The sequence below is a fragment of the Alligator mississippiensis genome, chromosome 1 (assembly GCF_030867095.1).
Source record: "Alligator mississippiensis isolate rAllMis1 chromosome 1, rAllMis1, whole genome shotgun sequence".
NCBI classification, from domain to species: domain Eukaryota; kingdom Metazoa; phylum Chordata; order Crocodylia; family Alligatoridae; genus Alligator; species Alligator mississippiensis.
In genome coordinates this window covers 326495987-326517397 of record NC_081824.1, presented here as the reverse complement: position 1 = coordinate 326517397, position 21411 = coordinate 326495987, and the positions used below count along the sequence as shown (strand labels likewise).

Here is a 21411-nt window from a genome sequence, read left to right as displayed (position 1 = left end):
TCCATCATATGTAATCCTTATACCTGTTTGATTAAACCAACTTTTTTTTTCCAAATTGCTTCTGTATTTTTGACCAATATCATGTGAATATATACAGCCTTGGTATCATTGGGGATAATTTGAAAAAATATATATAAAATACAAACACACACAAACACACATGCTACCCTTCAAATTATCCCCAATGATACCAAGGCTAATAAAAGTCTGTATTCGTATTTGTCCATACATGAAGACATTAGAATATCCTCTCCTTTAAGATAGCTCACAAATGAGCTACACTCATTCTGGAGCAAAATGTTTCATCAAAGGCATTTTACAGATGTAAAACAAACAGAATTAACGAACAAAGAGGGCAAAGACATTTGGAATGTTTATGAATAAATTAAAGTGTTAAAGTCACATGGAGATAAGGAGAGAATTCCCGTGCACTATGCCAAGGTATGTGGAAGAACTGATTTTATCCAAATTGTACAAGAGCAAACTGTATTTAGTTAAATAAAATAACCCCAAACTAGGTATTTTAAAATAGTGACACTACTATACAGCAATAATTGTCAACCAAGGTGCTGGGGCACCATAAAGTGCCACAAAATCCTTCTTGAGAGTACCTCAGGAAGTATGGAGAGATAAGCAAGGTGTGAGGAGCTAAGCAGATAGATAATAGCAGGATCAAGCTGTCCCAGCCTAGTTGTTCCCTTACCCTGCTACCTGCCCACTCTGTAAGGAGATAAGCCCTGTAATAAATAAAATAGGTTTTGAAATGGGGTGCGGCTCAATTCATAAAACTTATGAAGGGGTGCCTCAAGATTGATAAGGGGCCTATTGCGTCTAAAAAGGTTGAGAACCACTGCCGCACAGCTAATATGCAACAGGCTAGCGTGACAAAGCAATTCATTCATTTAACTTATTGAAACACCAAATATCTGTCAAACACACTGGACCATAATTGTGGGGGACTGGTGGGTAGTGAGTAATTTTCTTGTGTTTACTGTCAGTCCAAGTGGATTATTTTGAAAGTAAAAGCAAATAAATCATATTTTTGAGTGACACAAATGTGAAAAATAACTGCTTTTTTCAGTTGCGTTTATGTGCTTAGATCACTGGCAAACTTGCTGTGTTTTAACTTGAAATCTATTATGGGCAGTAGTAAAGAAGGAAGTTTGTGCTCTGAGAAACAGAGATTCAGATGTTAAATGAAATTTTAGAAGCTTGAAAATACCTGGCTGAATCTAGACACTATTTTGCAATAATAGAAAGACTGAAGTTTGCATGCGTGGCTTATTCAAATAATTTGGATTTGCCTATGTGGATCATTCAAATTCAGAAAAGCAGAAGCAATGAATAATGAGACACTAAAGTATTTGGCAAGTAAATCTGTATAACTTTTACTGAATTTGGAGCTTCTGCTCAGTAGCATTTTCCTATTGCAAACCCTAGCTACATTTTTCCTAACTTATCTTTTGCAGTGGTTTCTAAAAACTTTAAAGCTAATCCGAAGTAAAACTTGGATAGTGAAAAAAGCAACTGAATAAATATACCATTAAATAAATCACACATTATAATAAATGGCAGCTGCAGAAGTTGTGAAGTTTAGATACCCTTTGGTATATAATATGTTTAATTAGGTTATCCTACTATTATGCTGGGATCCTACCTGGACTACAAAGTCTAGGAACCAGGTTCTCAAAAGCCATTTTGCACATAGCACAGGTGTAATTGCAAACTAGTCTTAGCTATTTTACTATGTTAACAGAAAAAGGATGGTAGCCTAGAACTACTATAGCTGTATAGTGTACACCCCCCTTTTTGAATCCCCAGGTCTGCCCAAGCACATTGCTAGCCCACATATCTTCTAGCAAAAACCCAGAGATCATGGAATCTCTCATTCAAGATACCAGATCTGACTTTACTTTGCACAGTCAACATTTGATAAAGTGACATGCAAATAGGAGCAGTAGCAGTCTAAGCTGTGCTCTCTACATAAAAATCACACAATTTTGTTTGAGGAAAGGCAAGAAAAATCTTCTCACAGAATTGTTGTTTATAGGTCTTACGGCTCAAAGGAACAGTTCTAATTGTAAGGAAACAATCTATACTTTAAGTGAAGGATAACTTTGTGACTTTAAATATTTAATTGTAAAGGGTGCTAGAGCCAACGTGTTTCCAATATTTTCCTCTAAACTAGGTCACGATGAACAAAATGTTGCACTGGAAGCAGAAATCTTTGGCAATTCCAAATGACCTCATGCTAGCCATATATTTGAAGCCCAGAAGGAGACATGCCTCAGGTTATGTTTTATATTCTAATGTGGAGCCAGCTATGCTCAATAGCACCTGCAAGTCACACCATCTGTGCCTGTACCCATACATTAAGCTGTTGTTAGAACTTGTTAGAATTCATAAACATCCACTTATCAGAAAAAGCCGATTTGTCAAGAAAGGTTGAACTGGATGTCAGAGAAGCTACAGAGGTGGAACAATTCATTTCTGGTAGAAAAGTAACTATTATGCAAAGCAAAAATTCTTCTGTAAAGCTGTTCTGCCATACAACGTATTCTTTTTCCCTTTCCAAACCTGGCCCTAAAACCAATGATAAAAAAGCACTTTGTATCCATTTCTGTATCCACCTTGCTTCTTTTCATTGGACCTGCTGAAATTCATATTTTAAAAACACAAGACTGCTGATGGTAGAAACTAACAAGACAATAGGAACTTCTTTTTGTCAAAAAGAGAGAAGTCGCTGGTGTTTACATAGTAAATAGAGCATGATATTATAGTAAATAGTAAATAGAGCAGAAGCAGAAAATACTGCAATCTTCAAGAAATACCTAATTTACAGTAAATGGTTCTAGATTTAAAAGACCCTCAAACTTTCACAGTTATTCAACCAGGTCTCCTAAACTGCATGCCCAAAAAATACATTTCCTGTTTACTCAGTTAAAGGAACCTCCTTTTAAAAACATTGATTCAAACGGCCAGATTTTTCATGAAACATGCTTCGGTATTAGAAACTAAATAAAAATAAAGGTGTAGAAGTCCTAGTTCTTTTATTTTTCCTTTTACTTAAAAAGGGAAAGCATTCATTTTCAGACTGAGAAGTAGGATATGGAAGCAAAATATGAATCTCTTCCAGGAGCTTTCTAGGAACTAAGCTCCTAAAAAGAAACACAACTGGAACATCTATTTCTTAAGTACGATCTTTTCTCCATAAAAGTGGCAGCAGCAAGGAAAGTTGGAGGAAGCTAAGTGTTCTATTTTTAGTTCCTGACACCCAAAAGTGACAGTGTCAAGCATCTTGTAAATACAGACTAATATTAATTTCACAGGCATGATTTAAAATCATAAAATGCAGTTAACTCAGCAATTAAAATAAAACACTAACCAGCCTCTGAGGCAGATTCATGCACTGTTCTGTTCTTTTACTAGGAATGTGCCTGGACTTTACATAAATATTGCTAAAGGAAGGTTTAGAGTCCTGTTCCACCAAGGTAGATGACCCTGCTATAGCAGCCAGGATTGCCAAAGGGGAAAAAAACCACCAGAAGTTTGGACTGCTTGCAATGTAGCAGTCAGCATAACTGAAGGGCAACAGTCCCATTAGGAGAATGCTAATGAGCATCACTGGCACATACACCTGCTCTTACAGAAATGTAAACTAAAAGAGAAGAAGCAGGAATAAACACTCACCTTTGAATGTAAAGATATTTCAATAGGAAACTGAAACATAGGAACTGCTATTCATACTGCAAAACCAGAATTCAGAGAGTTCACTTTAAGAAATATCTGAGCTCTTATCAGGTTCACAGTCTATATACAGGCATTACATTTAGATGGACCTACCCAGGGTGAGGTCAATCTAATGCTCAATCATGCAAGCATTCAGAAGGCTTTAAATGCCCTGAAAATGGCATACCTTATCTAAATTGGTGCACCTCAGAAGGTGCACCAACTTAGACTGGGAAAGAATTACCCCAATCTGGGAAAAGGTTAATCCAATCTCTTGCATACCTGTACACATTTGCTGCACAAACTTAGGGCTGGGAAAGCCCAACCACCCACCTTAGCCCCAGGGCTGTACTATTCCCCTCTACGTCCCCAATCAAGACTGAGCTGTTTTTAGCCCTTGATCCCCCTCCTCCTGACCAGGCAACCCCCCTGCAGTCCCTCCAAACCCTCCTGCAGACCCACTAGTCCCCACCCAAACCCACCTGCCCCTCCCCCAAATTACTAAAATCATATTCCCCGTGCAGCTCCTAGCAGCGACGAACATCTCTGGTGCCGCTCCTGGTCTATGTTTAGGTGGCTTAAAATAAACAGACCAGGTATGGCGAATAGCTGTACACATCCATGGAGACACTAACCAAAATTCAATGGAGCATGCACAAGACAAATGCCTCTCAATATATAGGCTTCAAGATTCTAGTTGCACTCAAGCTCTCCAGAATGAAACCAACTACAAAACTCCCCAAGAAATTATGCTAAACCTTAAGAATCAAAAGTCAAGGTCAGCTTTCTTGGAACAATCAGCTCAGATAGGAAGAATGGTTATTCTGAAGATACAGCTTTAGTTCCCAGCTCTGACAAACTCAGAGCCAGATTTAGGTATTTAAAGATGGAGATATGAGCCTAATAGATTTTGTGAAAGCGCATAAATACATAGCCACCCAAAATCATAGATTATATTTCTTTTGATTGCCTTGCCTATTTGAATTATAAGATTCCTTACAGCAAATTCTCTCTCTTGTTATGTGTTTCTACCATGGGGCCCAGTGTTACTTACTATATGACAGTAGATTCTACAGAACCCATACTGTCCTCTCAGGTAACAGAGATCATGTCCATATGCTGGTATCTCAATATGTATACACCAGGATGTTTTCACATTGTAATGAAGACATACTAAGTCAGTCATTAGTGATGCTTTCTGCAACTGAAAAAAATACTACGTGAAAACACCGCTATAGTTATGATCGTATAGGTACTCTATAAGGCGAAGTCTTCTTACAAAACTGTAACTATGTTACTATTTTATTATTTCTGCTAAAATTTAGCATGTTAGGGTTTGTATGTTTGGGGGGGTTTTTAATGTTTAAAAGGCTTATTTAATTTGTCTCTTTTGAGGTCAGTCATGTTTGAGAAGCTATTGACTGAAAAAAAAAAAACTATGTATAAACAAAACAAGTTTTGCCACCATTTGTTTGAAAAGCTCTAAAATACAGGGGGAAAAGGATTACGATAAAATCTAGCAACAAAAGAGGTCACAAATTATGCAAAAGCCTTTTCATGTTTTTAATTTAAATTTTAGTGTACAATTGTTTATATATATATATGGAGGAACAATGTATTATTGAAAGTATAGCACCTTCAGTCACTTTCACCTAAAATTGGTGAATGTTCCACAGGCTAAAGAACTCTGCCCATGTGCCTACACTGAAATTCTAATTTTAAAACACTCTAAGGGCCCTGGGAGAGGAAGGAGAAAGGATGCAGAGGTGTTTCTGCAGAAGAAGGCACTGAGGAGTAAAAGTCAGATCCTTGAACCACGTTTTTCTTTTAGAACTGCTGGAATATTTTCCTAACTCCCTGCTGCTTGGCAATGCAGACTTTGAGAGCTAAGAGGTAGTCAAAGGTGAAGTCATTAACACAGAGAAGTAGTCTTGGAAAGGACCACCAGAGGTCATTTAGTCCAACACCGTGCCGGAGGCAGGATCATCCCTATCCAAACCATCCTACACAAATCCATAATCTAAACTCCTTGTAAAACTACTTTCAACAGACACAAGATACAACTCAAACCTGCCACAGGTAATGCAGGGGAACCATGACAGCCAATATCCTGCTTCTAAAAAAGGTTGTCAATATACACTAAAGAGTTGCCCAGTAGACAGCTATGCCCTCATCACTACAGAAGAAGGCAAAAAAAACCCCATATTCCAAGCCAAATCTGACCATGGAGTAAAATTCCTTCCTGACCCCAAATAAGGTGACTGATCTGGACCTGAGCAGCGGGGCAAGACCCTCTAGCCAGGAACCTCTGGCTTTAGTCCCAAGAGGAGCATGGGCATACCCTTGTCAAAATCCCCAACCTTGACTGCAGCCAACACCCATGCTTCTGAGGATGGCTTAAAAAGTCCCTGACGTAGCAGAAAGGGGGTGGGGAGAGACAGGAGCAGCCAACAAAGACCAGAAGTTTGGGAAATACCTACAGTACAACATAAGCATAGCTATGCCTATATCATCCCTGACCACTGGCTGTCCAAACTCTTCTTGAATACCTGCAGTGATGGAAAGTCCATAACTTCCCTAGGTACAGTAAAAGCTCTGTTATTTCCCGGGACTGGGGGATGCCGAATAACAAAATATGCCGGTTAATTGAATGGCCCCGGCTGCCACCTCTCCTGCTGCGTCTGGGGAATCCCTCAGCCCCTCCCGTGGCATTGCCACCCCTCCCACGGCATCGCCACCCCTCCCGTGGGCCCTGCAGGCCCCATGGGACAGGGAGGCAGGCCCTGCACAGCCCCATGCAGCCTGTTATGCTCCCAGGCGATGGGGGCTCAGAGAAACCAGAAGTGCCACAGTGGGCACTTCCAGTTTCACTTTTCCTTACAAGCTGGCATGCCGGTTAACAGAGCATGCCGGCTTGTAAGGTGCCGGTTACTAGAGAGTTTACTGTAGTTTGTTCCACTGCCATGCTGTTCTAACCATGAAGACAGATTGGATTTAGACTGGATAGTTAAATCCTGATATCCAATCTAAACTTACTTTGCGGCAACTTCAAGATATTGTTGTAGTTTCAAGCCATGCAGTTGAGGTTCTGAACTGCCAGAAAGTTGCAGCTAGAAAGCCTAACATGGAGGCATCCAAAAGCCAGGTAGCCTGGGATCTAAGGAGGCTGGAAGCTCAAAGAGCTGAGAAGTATGACGATTGGGAAAGTTGACTGTCTTGTAAGGCAGGTAGCAGCTCAGAACCATCCACCTCAAGAAGTCTGGGAGCTCCAGTACATCAACAGGAGAGTTGTCAAGCCACTAAAACCAACCAACTCACAAATTGACCAGCTGGAGACTTGGCCAGCCAGGGAGTCAGACACATACAGAAGCTGAGGAAGTATGGCCCTGGGGAATTAGAAAGTTGGAAAATTGTGCCAGCCAGCCAGCCAGCCTTGGATCCTGTCAGATGGGCTGCTCAGGGAACTTTGGGAGTTAAGTAGCTGACCAAGTGTGTAGCCCAGGGAGCCAGACAGCCCGACAAGTCAGCCAGTGAGGAATTTAGGCAGTCTAGCAGCCTACCTGATAGGAAAGTAAAGAACTAGCAAGCCCAGGAAGAAAACTGGCTGGGAAGCCAAGCTGTATAGCAGGTGGAGAGTTAGGTGGCCAAAAAAGTCCGGAAACCAGCCAATTTGGCCAGCTGGGAAACTGGGCATTCCTAAACCCTAGCCATCCAGGGAGCTGGCCAACATGTGTGCTACTCCCTACGTCTTTAATTAATACACACACACACACACACACACACACACAGTGTGAGGGCAGAGAGGGAAAGGGGAAGATGAGAGGGAAAAAGCGAATGTAAGATGCTTCAGAAGAGTTCAGACAGAGAGGACAAATGGACCCCAGATTGAATCATTTGGCATTTTGTAGCATGTGGTGATTTACTTAGGAAGTAAGAAACGTGGAGAATGTTGAGTAATATGGCAAGTTAATGCTGTTGTACATATGAAGCTGCAGGAAGTAAAACCTGTGGCTTGGACATGAAACAATGTTGTAACATCTGAATAGTATTAGGGCTGTTTGGCTGTTAGAAACCACACAGAAACACTGGTTCAAGTGGCTGCAACTGGGTGAGGACAAAAAGAAGAAAGTTGAGGCTTTCTGGAAACAGGTTGGGTTTTTGGGAGCTTGCTGCTAGCATCAGAAAGGACTCTCAAGACAACACCTCATTTCAAGCATCCAAGCTACCAAGAAGGTGTTAATGATAAAGTGAAAAGGATAAAAGGACCCCAGCAGCTTCTGCAAGGAAAGCCAGAATTGGGATCTACAATAAAACCTCCTTGTGCTTGAAGACATAAAGAAGGCATCACTGTATGAACAGCAAATAAAATCTTTCAATGGGTTGTTACTTGTAAGTAAATGCTCATTGATCAGATATTGGACCCCTGCTAAACCAAACAGGACAGCTGATAACAGACTCCCAGGAAAATGCCAATCTGCTTAATGGGTACTTCGCATCAGTCTTTCACCAGCCCAATGGGACCACCCTGCCTAGCATGACGCAGAACGGCCAGGGTGAAGCTGTATTTATACCCAGCGTTGGTGTTGATCTAGTAAAGGATCACCTTGAGAGGCTGGACACCTTCAAGTCAGTTGGTCTTGACAGATTACACCCTAGAATACTCAAGGAGCTAGCAGGTGTAAAAATATTTGGCAAAAATATTCAAAAACTCATGGCACTCAGGTGAAGTACCTGAAGACTGGAAGAAGGCCAATGTGGTACCCATCTTCAAGAAAGGGTGGAAAGTAGATCCCAGGAATTACAGGCCAATCATCTTGACCTCAATCCCTGGTAAGATTCTGGAGAAAGTTATCAAAGAGACCCTTCTTGATAAGCTGGCTGAGGGCAACATCCTGAGAAACAGCCAGCACAGGTTTGTCGCAGGTAGGTCTTGCCTGACCAATCTAATCTCCTTCTATGACCAGGTGACATATCACCTGGACAAGGGAGAAGAGATTGAAATCATATATCTAGACCAGGGATGGGCAAAATGCAGCCCCGGGGCTGGATGTGGCCCGCCAGGCCATTCTATCTGGCCCATGGGGCCCCTAAAAAATTTAGAAAATATTAATCTGCCCTGGGCTGCCTGTCATGCGGCCTTTGATGGCTTGCCGAAACTCAGTAAGCAGCCCTCTGCCCAAAATAATTGCCCGTCCCTGATCTAGACTTTTAAAAAACCTTTGATCTGGTGTCCCATGACCTCCTCACGGAAAAATTGGCCAACTGTGGCCTTGGCTACACCACAGTCTGATGGCTGGAAAATTGGCTCCAAGGTCGAACGCAAGGAGTAGTGGTCGATGGTAGCGAATCATTATGGTGCTTCTTGACCAGTGGTATCCCCCAAGGCTCTGTCCTTCAACTGGTTCTCTTTAACATCTTTTTCAGTGATGTGGACATTGGTGTCAGAAGCACACTGGCTAAGTTCGCCAATGACACTAAACTTCGGGACATAGCGTCCACACCTGAGGACGAGCTAGTGATCCAGGCTGACTTGGATAAACTTTATAGATTGGCAGGTACAAACCTGATGACATTCAATACCAATAAATGTAAAGTACTCCACCTCAGGGAAAAAAAAACCTGCAGAATACTTATAGGCTCAGCAGTGCTACACTTGCTAGCACCTCTGCTGAAAGAGACTTGGGGGTCATGACTGACCACAAGATGAACATGAGCCACCAATGCGATGTTGCAGCTAGTAAAGCAAACAAAACTCTGGCTTGCATCCATAGATGCTTCTCAAGTAAATCTCAGAATGTTATCCTCCCTCTGTACTTGGCCTTGGTGAGGCCGCAGCTGGAGTACTACATCCAGTTTTGGGCTCCACAATTCAAAAAGGATGTGGAGAAGCTTGAGAGAGTGCAGAGGAGAGCCATGCGCATGATCAAAGGTCAGGAAAACAGACCTTATGATGAGAGGCTGAGAGCCATGGGACCCTTCAGCCTTGAAAAGCACAGGCTCAGGGGTGATCTGGTGGCCACCTATAAGTTTATCAGGGGTGCTCACCAGGATCTGGGGGAACATCTCGGGGCTCCACAATTCAAGAAGCTTGAGAGAGGCCAGAGGAGAGCCACATGCATGATCACAGGGCAAGAGAATATGCCGTATGAAGAGAGGCTGAGAGCCCTGGGACTCTTCAGCCTGCAAAAGTGCAGGCTCTGGGGGGACCTGGTAGATGCTTATAGGTACATAAGGGGTGTACATCAGGATCTGGGAGAACGTCTGTTCACCAGAGTGCCCCAAGGAAAAACAAGGACCAATGGTCATAAACTCCTACAAGACCATTTTAGGCTGGACATAAGAAAAAATTTCTTTACAGTCTGAGCCCCTAAAACCTGGAATATATTCCCTCCTGAATTGGTGCAGGCACCTATTCTAGACTCATTCAAGAAATATCTGGATATTTATCTTGCTGGGATCCTTTGGCCCTAGCTGACTTCCTGCCCCTTGGGCAGGGGGCTGAACTTGATGATCTTCGAGGTCCCTTCCAGCCCTAATGTCTACAAAATCTATTAAATCAAGTGGAGCTCAGGTGACTGGGTATTCCAATCTGCTGCAACCTTGAAAGAGCATTGGCCTTCAATGAGTCCCTTGCAGATGATTCACCCTACTCCTCCAGACAAAGCCATCCCAGGGGTGCAAATCAGGGCAACTGCCCTGCACTTTGGGGGACCCCACAGAGCCAGGCCAGCTTCATGTCCAGCCACTCACCATGCCACCCTCCCCCCCACTTACTGCATCCAGGCCCCACACAGGCTGATTTGCCCTGGGCCCCGCACCCTGCTACAGTCATCTCTACCTATAGACAAGGTCCTTGGAATAAAGGGAGAAGGGTTAGGGAGAACCAGAGATTTAAAAAAGAAGTGCATTTTAATAGCTAAGGTAACTCTGAAATTTTACTTTATTAAAAATGCTAAAGCATCAAAACAAATAGTATATGAATGATGTATGTAGGCCAAATTTTAAAAGTTGAATCAGAATTTCTTTTAAAGAGCCATAAAAAAAATCTAAAAGAAAAAAAAAGAAACTTGCTATATTCACTTCAGTAATATTTCTTACATTTGTTTTTGACTCTTTCAAAATTCCACCTCTCCCTCATTTTGTGGAAATGAATTTTGTCTCATAATCATAGTTCCAGTCAACGAAACACTGCATTTTTCAGTAAGTAAACGGCTTGTAAGGTAAAGTGAAACTGGAAGTACCCCCATGGCCCTGAGCAAAGCAGCCTGTGCTGCCTGTGGCGATGCTGCAGGAGGGCCAGTGATGCTGCAAGAGGGGTGGGAGAAGCAGCAGCCCAAACAGGCAAGGACACCTGTTCAGAACGGTCAATTAACCAGCATATTTTGTTATGGGGAATGCCGGATAACAGAGCTTTTACTGTATTTGACAAAGAGAAACTGGTTATATAAAACTACTATTAACTCCTACTTTTTACACGAAAGATGGCATAACTAATATTGCACAAAAATAGCTTTGTCATTGCCAAACTTTTGCCTGTTTCACTTTGCAACCCTAGTTTTCGTATAATAATAAAAAAAATGCATAATTCAACTCATAGGAAGTATGGAATGATACCCAGATGGACTGACATCAACTTCACCAAGTTAAGGGTAGAGAAAACAGGAAAAGAAAACAAGGATTCAGTTACAAAATAATGAGTGACAATAGTATGTCAGATACAGAAAAAACACTAAAATGAACTAGAGATTGCAAAGATATAGAAACAGTCAGGTGAAGCTCGACTTGAATTATATCTGCCACACAAACTATTCCATGTATGGCAAGGATTTCCCATGACTAGAGGGTGTGCTAACCTTTCAGAGCCTCTAATGAAATGCCAAATTTGCTCAGTTAGTAGATTTTTTTTCAGTGGAACTAACACTGTTCAGAGGAAAAAAAGTTACTCCTACCCAGGAGGAAAAATGGGCTCTATATGTAGGAATAAGGTCCAGTTTGTTGTGCCAAATCAATCATACTTATCATACCAATCTATTTAGAAAATATAATATTGCTAAACCAGTTGTTATGGCTTATTAATCCAAAACCTTGTTAGAAACAGATTGCATATTCCAAGAAGAGCCAAACACATTCTGGGATATCTGAAGATAAATGATATTTTCTTAGTCTCTTATTTACTCAGAACAATAGCAGTGGGACAGAAAAATAACTAAAAAAAAAAAAAAAATCAGCAAAACTAGATGGGAGGTCAAGACTAATTCAGTACATATAAAGTATTTTTACAGGCTTTGAATAAACCCGAGATTAAAAGAATCCTGGCACTTAAACTGAAAACAATAATTGTGAAAAAATAACTAATAAGTAAATATTCAAAAGCATGTATTTTCTTGAATTTCTGTGGTTCCCCTCATTCATTATAATGGGCCACAGCCTATTTCTAAATTGTTGAGGTGATTAACTTGGCTTGGTAAATACTTTCATTTTCTTGTTTTCGGTATCAATTAACTGGGAGCTCTATGAGTGTTCCACTAATGTCAGTCTTAAAGTATAATAGAATTTAGTCATTAAATGTAAAGGGACATAGCTACACACAAAAGACAACACAAACAGCTGGCTCTTAATGCCTGCCTTCAAAAAAAACCTGAAGAGCTATTCAATTGCAAAATAAGTTGAATGCCAAAATACATTTTAAAAGTGTAATCACACATACAACATCTCATGTGAAAATAATTTCTGGGGTAAATATGTTGACCAGATGTAGCTGGTGCCTAAATCACTGAAGAGCTGTGAAGACAACATGCAGAGGTAGAGCTAAGCAGGGATCATGTTTAACATTTCAATGTAGTTGAAGATGAAATAAACTCAGTGCCGCATATCCTTCCTGCTCCATGCCTCCTCCATCAGCTGCCTGAAGTCTAAATGCTGTGTGTTTCTGACAGCTAGATACATCCGTAGGCCCCAACCCCACCAAAAAAGTGCAGCATAAAATACATGACACCAACATGACATTATTGGTGGGATGGAATCTTTAAGGACCAGCCATTCCTGCTCTTTGCTTCACTTTAGAGCTTCTAACCCAGTGTGGTACGACATAAAAGCATAAGATTAGATTAAGTGATGCAATAATGCACCTTGATTATCCACTTTGTTACCAGAGTTTTACACCTGTGCAAATCCACTACTATTAATAGATGTAATTAAACATAACACTGAATAAATCCCATTATCAGGCACACCTGTAGGGCTGTGTTGGTCACACACCACAACCAACAAGAAATTAATTTTCTGATCAGAAAACTACTTAATCTGGAAATATGTGATGGTCAGAAATTTAACACTTATCTTACATGTGCTAACTGCAGAAAGCTGGCCTATCTATTCCTTAACGTATCTTCAGCTAATGAAGAGTAGATGATATAGCAATTGATAGAGCTTTTGCTGCCAATGTAGCCAATGTTTCCAGTTAATTTTTTAGCAATCATGAAGATACATTCACCAATACTGGAATCTTTGTGCAACTGTTAATTAAGAACTTGGCTACATGTATTTCAATGTTGAGTACTTCAGATAAGACCAAATTTAAGGTGATTTTATGTGGCATTATCCTGACTATCTCAATGTTGTGTCAATGCATTTAGCAGCACTCCAATATCTTGCCCTAAATGAGTACCATTCTCACCACCTCTTCCCAACCAGGAATCGACTTGGGCATCAAGAATTGCTAAATTATATCCCAATTTAAAAGAAAATAATGATCATCCCAGTTCAAGATAGAAATGGCTATACAAAACTTGTTTTGTACCTACTGTACAGTGATGTTAGGAAGGCTTTCAATTAGAACCCAAATGAAATAACTACTTAAATTGGTTGGGAAATCCAGCATCACCATTTTCTTAAGATAGTCATTCATATATCCTGTTTACATTAAGGGCAAAAATGTTACCAGTAGGAAAAACAGTGACTCAAACTGATTCATCTTTGATATCATGTGCAAGGCTACAGCCTTAATGTTCTTCACCTCTCAGCACTTTTACACAAGGAGAGTTAAGTCTTTCAGCTTGTTTTCAGTATGTTTTGTAAATATATTGCAGCTAGGTATTTATTACATTTCTATATGACATGAATATTAAAAATTCAACTCCGCAGGCTTACTGACCTTTTATATATGACAAGCTTCTTTTGCCTCCGCTCTCCTTTTGCGTTTGTTCTCTTCATTTGATCAATTCTTCCCAAAAGATTAAGAGGGAGAGGCATCACAAGTGAATTCCTTTCCTTTTAAAAATTAAGAACATAAATACCTATCTCTAGACTTAAACTGTATGTCCCCAGTTATTTCCTGCATTAAAGAAGCATTAGATATTGCACCCATTATGTACCTTTTAATCCTGGGACCCTACAACACTTAACTCTATATTCTATAGTAAGTGCAATTATAACAGGGGTTAGGGGGCAATTGGGAATTACAGTATCCTTCCATCAGAAATAAAGCAAGGTAAAAAAAAGTAAGCAGGAATTTTTCAGAAACCAGTACTTTGAGACCAAAGCAATGTAAGTGTATATAAGTTATCCTCAAGAAGACATACTACAGTTCTAAGCATATTAGGAACTAAGCTCAGTAAGTAGAAAAATTTTGGGAAAATGTCTCTCTCACCATAAACTTTCCTGAAATCCTGTTTTTGCCCTGGAATTTTAGCCCTGCCACAGTGCTGTGATTACACAAAAAACTCTACCAGGGTTCCATAAGCACAAAGTTTGAATTCAAAAGTCATCACAAAAGACTTTCTATAGCTATTCTTGATATAAGGTTCAAAATATGGTATCATTTTGATGCACAGAGCTGGTGTAACAACCAGATTTGATAACTTCACAGATGACAAAATTAGCATTAACGTATTAACTTGAAAAAGATTCAGTTTTCCTTTCCTTTCTACTGCTGTTATTTAACTTCTTGGGTCATCACAGATAGGCAAACAAATTACATTTCTTAAATTGCGTAAGAGCTTTCAGATGGTGCTGACAAATTCCTGTTTCATCTTTCCCCTTTTTGGAAGACAGAAGACACACACTCCCATTCCTCACTCAGCTTGCATTTCCCAGGTGTGCACTGCAGTGGTGTGGGCAACATACATCATGGAATGAAAGGTGTTGTAGTTTTGCAGAGCAGCAATGGAGTTCACTGCTGCTGGGGGCCACACTTTTTATGCCTCAAAAATAATACATTTTTTGCTGTTCTGACATGGGCTTTGGTGGCAAAAAATGGGGTGAAATTCCCCTCCATTAGCAGTGAACTCCACTGCCACTCTGGAGAACTGTGATTCCCAGAACACACTGCACTCCATGACACACACTGCCCACTCTGCTGCTTGCTGTTATTACTATATGCTGCCTAGTGGAAACAGGATGAGACAAGAGTGCCCCAGACACGTTAGTCTTGGATTATGCCTCTGTAAAGGGAATTAACACACAACATACATGGATAGCTTCTGTTCAAAATTAATAGCAAGGTTTTTAAGAGTTTTTGCCAGCATATAACTATGATTCTTAATGTTAAACACAATATTATTGCACAGTTTACTAGACCACAAAATAATAAGGAAACACTAACAGAAGCTGAGATTCCTACTTAATTTCTCCCCCACCACCACCCCCAAAAAAACCCAAAACAAAACAGTTTTTACTGCATTGTGTAGTGCACAGCAGTTACCAAGTCCCCAATTCTCTTTGGCTGTATGCCAAACAAAAAATAACCAACCCATTGTGACAAACTTAAAGCTCCTTTAGGACTCTTAATGCTAAAGAATATCAAATCGGACACTCACCATTCTAGTATCTTTCCCTTCCATCAATCTTGTAAATCGTGCAAGGACATATTCAGAACTAAGAAGTTACCAGACCATCCCCTATCATCCCCATCTTCCGAGTGCCTTGTGGAGTATTGTTCCAAATTTGTGGTATTTCCTGGAATTCTTTAAGTATAGGAAGACACTTCTGCCTGGGCTGAAGGAAAGTAGTTTTTAGTCTGACTTCAGACCCAGAACACAGACTGAATAAAAAGGGTCACCTGCCTTTGGAGAGAGAATTGGATAGACAAACCAGCCTCTACAGACTTTTCCTGACTAGAAGTCTAGACAGGAAGTGAGTGAGAGAAGAGATTGTTTATATATTTGTTTTGCTTTTGAGTTAAAAAGCTGTTAAACCATATGATAGGAAATAGAGTCAGTAACTCAGGCCCATTGTTATTTTTAACCCTGAGCACCTTTTCTATGTCATTAATAATACACGCTTCTAGATTTAGAACTCTTAACAGTTCTTAACTGTGATGTTTTGCTAGTGCTTGAGTGAACTGCCATTGAAATATATTGCAGAATTTCCAAATAAGCACTGTGTTAAACTTGAGCAAGGACTAAGTAGTTGTAGTAGTTTCTTTATAGGTTTTGCTAAAGCAGTACAATGAAAATGACAATTAAATTATATAACATATAATAATAATAAACATATATAATGTATGGTTATTGGTAAAAGCGTGCATTGAGATTACATCAGACCAGTTTAAACAAAATTATATGAAACAAAAAACAGATTAAAAGAAGCAATACACAACAGTAGAGTAACAACAAACAAACAAATGACAAGGAAATTCTATTTGATTTTGGCCTTTATTCTTTGTGCAAGAGACACAAATACACCTGGGGAGTACAGGACCAACTGTAAATTGTTAGAGAGAAGCCAAATTGCTTTTTTTTTCATTAGCCCAATATTTAAAAATGTTTCACTAATGGAGAGATACCTTTTTCTCTTATTTATTCAAAGAATGAGCAAGACCATCAATTGTAATTTAAATCATCTCATTCTTCCCGCAAAATCATATCCTGTCCGTATATAGGGTCTGACACCACCTGCCCACAATGCCTACAGATCTCATTAGAGTGGATCACAATCTGGTAAGGGCCTCGTTTTTGTAGTATTGTACTTCACATACAAACAATAGTTTTCTAGACCAGAAGAGAGCTTTATTAATCTGAAAAAAGGGGAAGTTCACAGTCTCCCCATAGAATTTGGTAGAGATAAATTCTGCCTTAAAAAGTAATTAGAATGTTTTTCTGTTTTTGAATGAGCCACTGCCTGCCCTGCATGAGGAGTGAGGAGCTTACCTTCGGTAAGTGTCCCATTCTGGCCCCGGTGCCTCCCTTTCAGCCTATCGATTAATTGTGTCTGGCCCATGGCTACCCTACAGCACTCTACTGCGCTGCTCTGGGCAGCAGTTAGCATAGAGAAGGGTGGTGGCTGAACCCTGCATGCTTCCACCTGGACAATTACTTTGGGACACTTACTGGCGGACCGCACCGTGCCGAAAGGGGGAGGCAGGACCGAAGTGGCGCGCTCACAGACCGAAGTGGCATGCTCACAGACTGCTACTCCTTAGAGAGAACATTGCCTGGGAGTGAGAACCCCTTACCTCTGTTCCATATAGTAAAATGGGATCTACCTTTGAGAGGCCTTTGACCTTTGTTACACCAATAACATAAAAATAGAAATATTGTAATTATGCCAAAACACAAAAATTGCAAAACAGAACATTCAAATTTAACATAACATTTAAAACAATATATTAGATTATGGAAATGTATAATGAGGGCACCCAAACTTTATCTTTCTGTGATACTGTATCATAACCATACACTCAGGGCTAATGCCTAAGAGCATCTATAGTCCCAGACTGCACTGTAACTTTTTTAACCTTCATGACACCTATTGCAACAAATAAAAAGCATTTTTTTCAATCTCACAAGCTCAATTTTGTTAGTTTAATGCTATTAAAAAGCCCTGTTAATATCAGGGTAACATGTTTGCAACTGTGTTAATTGGTAACACTGAAAGCTAAAAACCATAGACTATGCTACAGATAAATAGTACTGCTTTGGTCTGTATCTTAGGGGAACAAGTCTATGTCAACATGAGCTAAAAAGTGTCTTTAGGAGTCTTCAGGATCAGCCCCTAAAAAGAAAATCAGAATTGTCCCCAATCCTTCAAGCAAGAGCTATTGTTCTCATGAGAATTTCCCTCTATACCTTCATAGTAGGTATTTGCTTTAGTTTTTTCAACTGGCTGGAAATTATTTAGATCTTCTAAACTGTAAAAGTGATAGACCACAAAAAGATAATAACAAAGAAAAGAGGGAATCCAACATGTGCAAACCACAAGATGATATTAATCAGGTCAAACTGTACTTTCTGTTGGAAGACTAGTATAAAAATCATTCAAAAAATAAAATTTTGTTTACAAAATTTGGAGGTGAAATCTTTGACAGCAAAGATCTTTTCCACTAACACAAAGGTTAAAAGCAACATTAAAAAAAGTTCATATAACTTTTTTTTCTACATCATAGTGGCACAAAATTAAAATTAAGTTTATCTCAACTCACCTCCTGTAATTACGTAGCAATCTACAAAAGTATTTCTCAACTTTAGTCAAGCAATTAGCTAACAAATGGCATGTATCTGATTAGAAGCTATACCTGTGTTTAGCATTTCTCAGCAAGTCACTGGACAGTTAACCAATTTAGTAGCAGAGGAAGTACTTAGTTTTGCAGGTAGTTGCTTTATTAGAATTAAGTTGCTTTACTATTATATTGGTACTTTGCAATACAATACCAAAAGCACATACTTTTATTTTAAACCACTTTAAAATCACTTACTGTAGTTTTACTCTGACATTATTTAATATACAAGCAGCAAAACTCTTCTATTGCATCAGATGTCATTTACAAGGGAAGCATCCTTATTTGATTTCAGTAAAATTGGAGCTATAATAAATCTGTTTTCATATCTGAAAAGGCAATAAACCTATCTTTTGTTATGCATTACTAATAAAAAGACACAAGATTAACAATGGAGTAAGCTGCCAATGGGATCTGTGGGATAACCAGACCAAGAGATCACTATTTACAATTACAGATGCCTTAAGCTACAAATATTGCCCTCACTGACCACAACATATACTCTTGCTCCCAATGTCTATGAATAGAGCTCTCAAGTATCCATTTTCAACTCTGCTATGATTAGACAAGAGAAATACTAATAAACATTTACTACAGTGATTTTTTTCATAATAAATTGTGTTCCCACTGAACATTTTCCTTACATACTAGTCATTCTCTAGGCCTTCTAATAAGTATAGTATAATTAGTCTAAATATGGTATGATTTGAACAGCAACAAGTTTTATGAAATCCAGCAGAACACTCCTACTTAAAAAGTCTCCTGTTGGGAGATAAATTACAGTTGACTCATCTTCTTGTGCATTGGTAAATGTTATTGCACTTCAATAGCAAAATCAAAAATACTACAGCATACTTGCTATGAAAGGGTTATGCTCTCCATTGTCTTCAAAAGAGGGGGGATGAGGGATTCATAGCACTATGATAACATTGGATTTTCACCAGAGCCTCATGGTGTGTGTAGTTTACTTCCAAAAAAACAGGATAACTTTTCAAATTAATCTACCTCAAGTTTGAGGATAAGAATCAGGCCACAAGATATACTCTCTTTTAACATTTTAAAAGGCAGAATACACCATGAAGTGTACAGTGGGGGACATCAATTAACACAAAATCTGTGTTTGCACCTAATCCCACCCTGCAACTCTGCTCATACCAAGTGCCCCATGCATGTCAATGGGACTATGAATCAGAATAAGTTAAGCACACATATAAATGATTGCAAGAAGAAAATAGGGTAAATAGCCTGATTCTGCAAAAACTCTGCAGGCATAAGGATTTCTTGCAGAGTAGGAATATGAGCTTCACTAAGATTAACATACCAACAAGGTAGGCACAACAATGCTAAATACTGTAGGTGTTTGGACCTTGGAATGGAATCCAAAATCCACCCTTATAAAGTTTGTAGGGGGCTGTTCTCCTGCAGCCCAGGTCAGGAGCCAGCCTTCCCCCCTTTCCTACTTCAAATTAAACAGAATAACAAAGTATCAACAAAATCCCTCCCTGCCTCTTCTATCAAGTGCAAGAGCTTTACTGCAGTGCTTCACTGTTGCCTTTCTTGTTTCCCTCTCCCCAGTGTCATCTCTCTGGGAGCTTTTAAATTCCTCCAGGGCCAACTAAGCATCTCCATAAGCTGTCCCAGGGCTCCTAGGCAGGCAATTGATAAAAGATGTCACCCTAAGAAATCCTTGTCTCTTGCATAATTCCTAGATCATTACAGATACATCATTCTTAACACTACCATGTATTTTCTTGTTGTCTTTTCTTACTTCAAAAAGAATTCTGAAGTTTAGAGAACAATTATAGAGCATTATACTTTTCCCAACAAATATGTTCCAGTTTTACAACAGGAACAACACTAATTTCTACAACATGTAGACCTCCTGAGATATTCTGGGAACCAAGAAAGGTTCAAAGAGCAAGCCCCAGCAAAATTACTCACAAGCGTAAATGCAGATAAGATAAAAAGAGATAAGTGAATGGGGAGGAAGAATAGCTGCTCCATTTCTTTGAATCTGTGACCCTATTTATATCCAACTACAGACCCCTTCTGCTAGTACAGGAGGAAGAAATGATCCTCTCAACATTCCCAAAAAACATAAAAAGAGAGGACAAAAATTGGCAACATGTCTTTTGAAGCTCTTCCAATGATGACCTGATCATAATGAAGCATGAGAGCTTGCTTAAAACAAAATTAAAACAGAAACAATGAAGCTTTATGAAATGGGACAATTAGTAGTTAATCAGCTTTTTAAGCACAATAAAGGGAGACAAAATTGATATTACTAACTTTTCCATCTGATGTTCTGCCCTGAAAATGAACCCAATTTTAAAAAATCATCATCCTCTTTCATTCACTGAACCAACAGATGCATCCAAGTATAATAAATATTCTATTTCTGTTGCCTTCCTCACATTCAGCCTCTGTGATGAGATTCTGAATTTTTAAAAATATACATTATAATAATGAAGTTAACCTACTTGTTATTTTTCTAATGGCCATGCCATTAGCAGTTAATGTCATTGGCTAAAGGTTATTTTGTTAAAGATTTTGCTTCACTTGTTATACAATGACACAATAAGAAGCTAGATACTTGAAACTAGAAAACATACTAACTAAGCCTTTTAAAAGAAAACATATATTCCAATCCCTTTCTGCTTTCAGACTTTTGAAAGATAAATACTCTGGCATGAAATTTTTAAAACAAGTTAATTTAGGTGCTTGTCTCTGTTCCTTTTGTTGACATATAGTTTTGTCTGCATTTAAATTGGTTTGCTGTTATATAAAGTGTCCTTTTGCCAGGCTAGGAAGACTTTTTTGCTCATGTGACTTAAGTGTTGGTAACTCAATGTAGCAGAGCTACATCAATTTGGGGGTGTGATGAACCATTATGGGTTCTAGACAAGAAAGCAAAGTAGATAAACTTAGTGTTAGATCAAACATAATTCTGTTTCTTTTTAGTACAACTCTATGAAAAGGGGATGAAAATTAGCATAGCATAAAATACAACTTCTGTCACTGATACTTGCCATTTTATTATTGGGGGATGAGCTCCTGAACCATTCAAACTTTGACTCTGCTCGGTGAGGTCAGTTTTTCACCTTGGAAGTCCAAAGACATGGCACACAACGACACTAATAATTGTAAGGTCCCCTGTTTCACCCTGCTGGCAGTCACTTGGGAACTGT

General features: G+C 39.4%; 1 protein-coding gene across 2 annotated transcripts in view; it reads right to left on the bottom strand.

Moving 5' to 3' along the window:
- The window catches only part of ARHGAP6 (Rho GTPase activating protein 6), a 556002-nt gene that overhangs the window by 452149 nt on the left and 82442 nt on the right, over positions 1 to 21411 (bottom strand). Inside the window, exons 1-2 of one of the 2 annotated variants that reach the window (XM_019495002.2) lie at positions 15546 to 15722; positions 13883 to 13951 (exon numbers count right to left, since the gene is read on the bottom strand). The exons of the other annotated variant lie outside the window; for it this stretch is intronic. The gene's annotated coding sequence lies outside the window, so the exon portion shown is untranslated. Of the gene's footprint in view, positions 1 to 13882; positions 13952 to 15545; positions 15723 to 21411 lie in introns of those variants that run through there. 2 annotated transcript variants of the gene reach the window in all.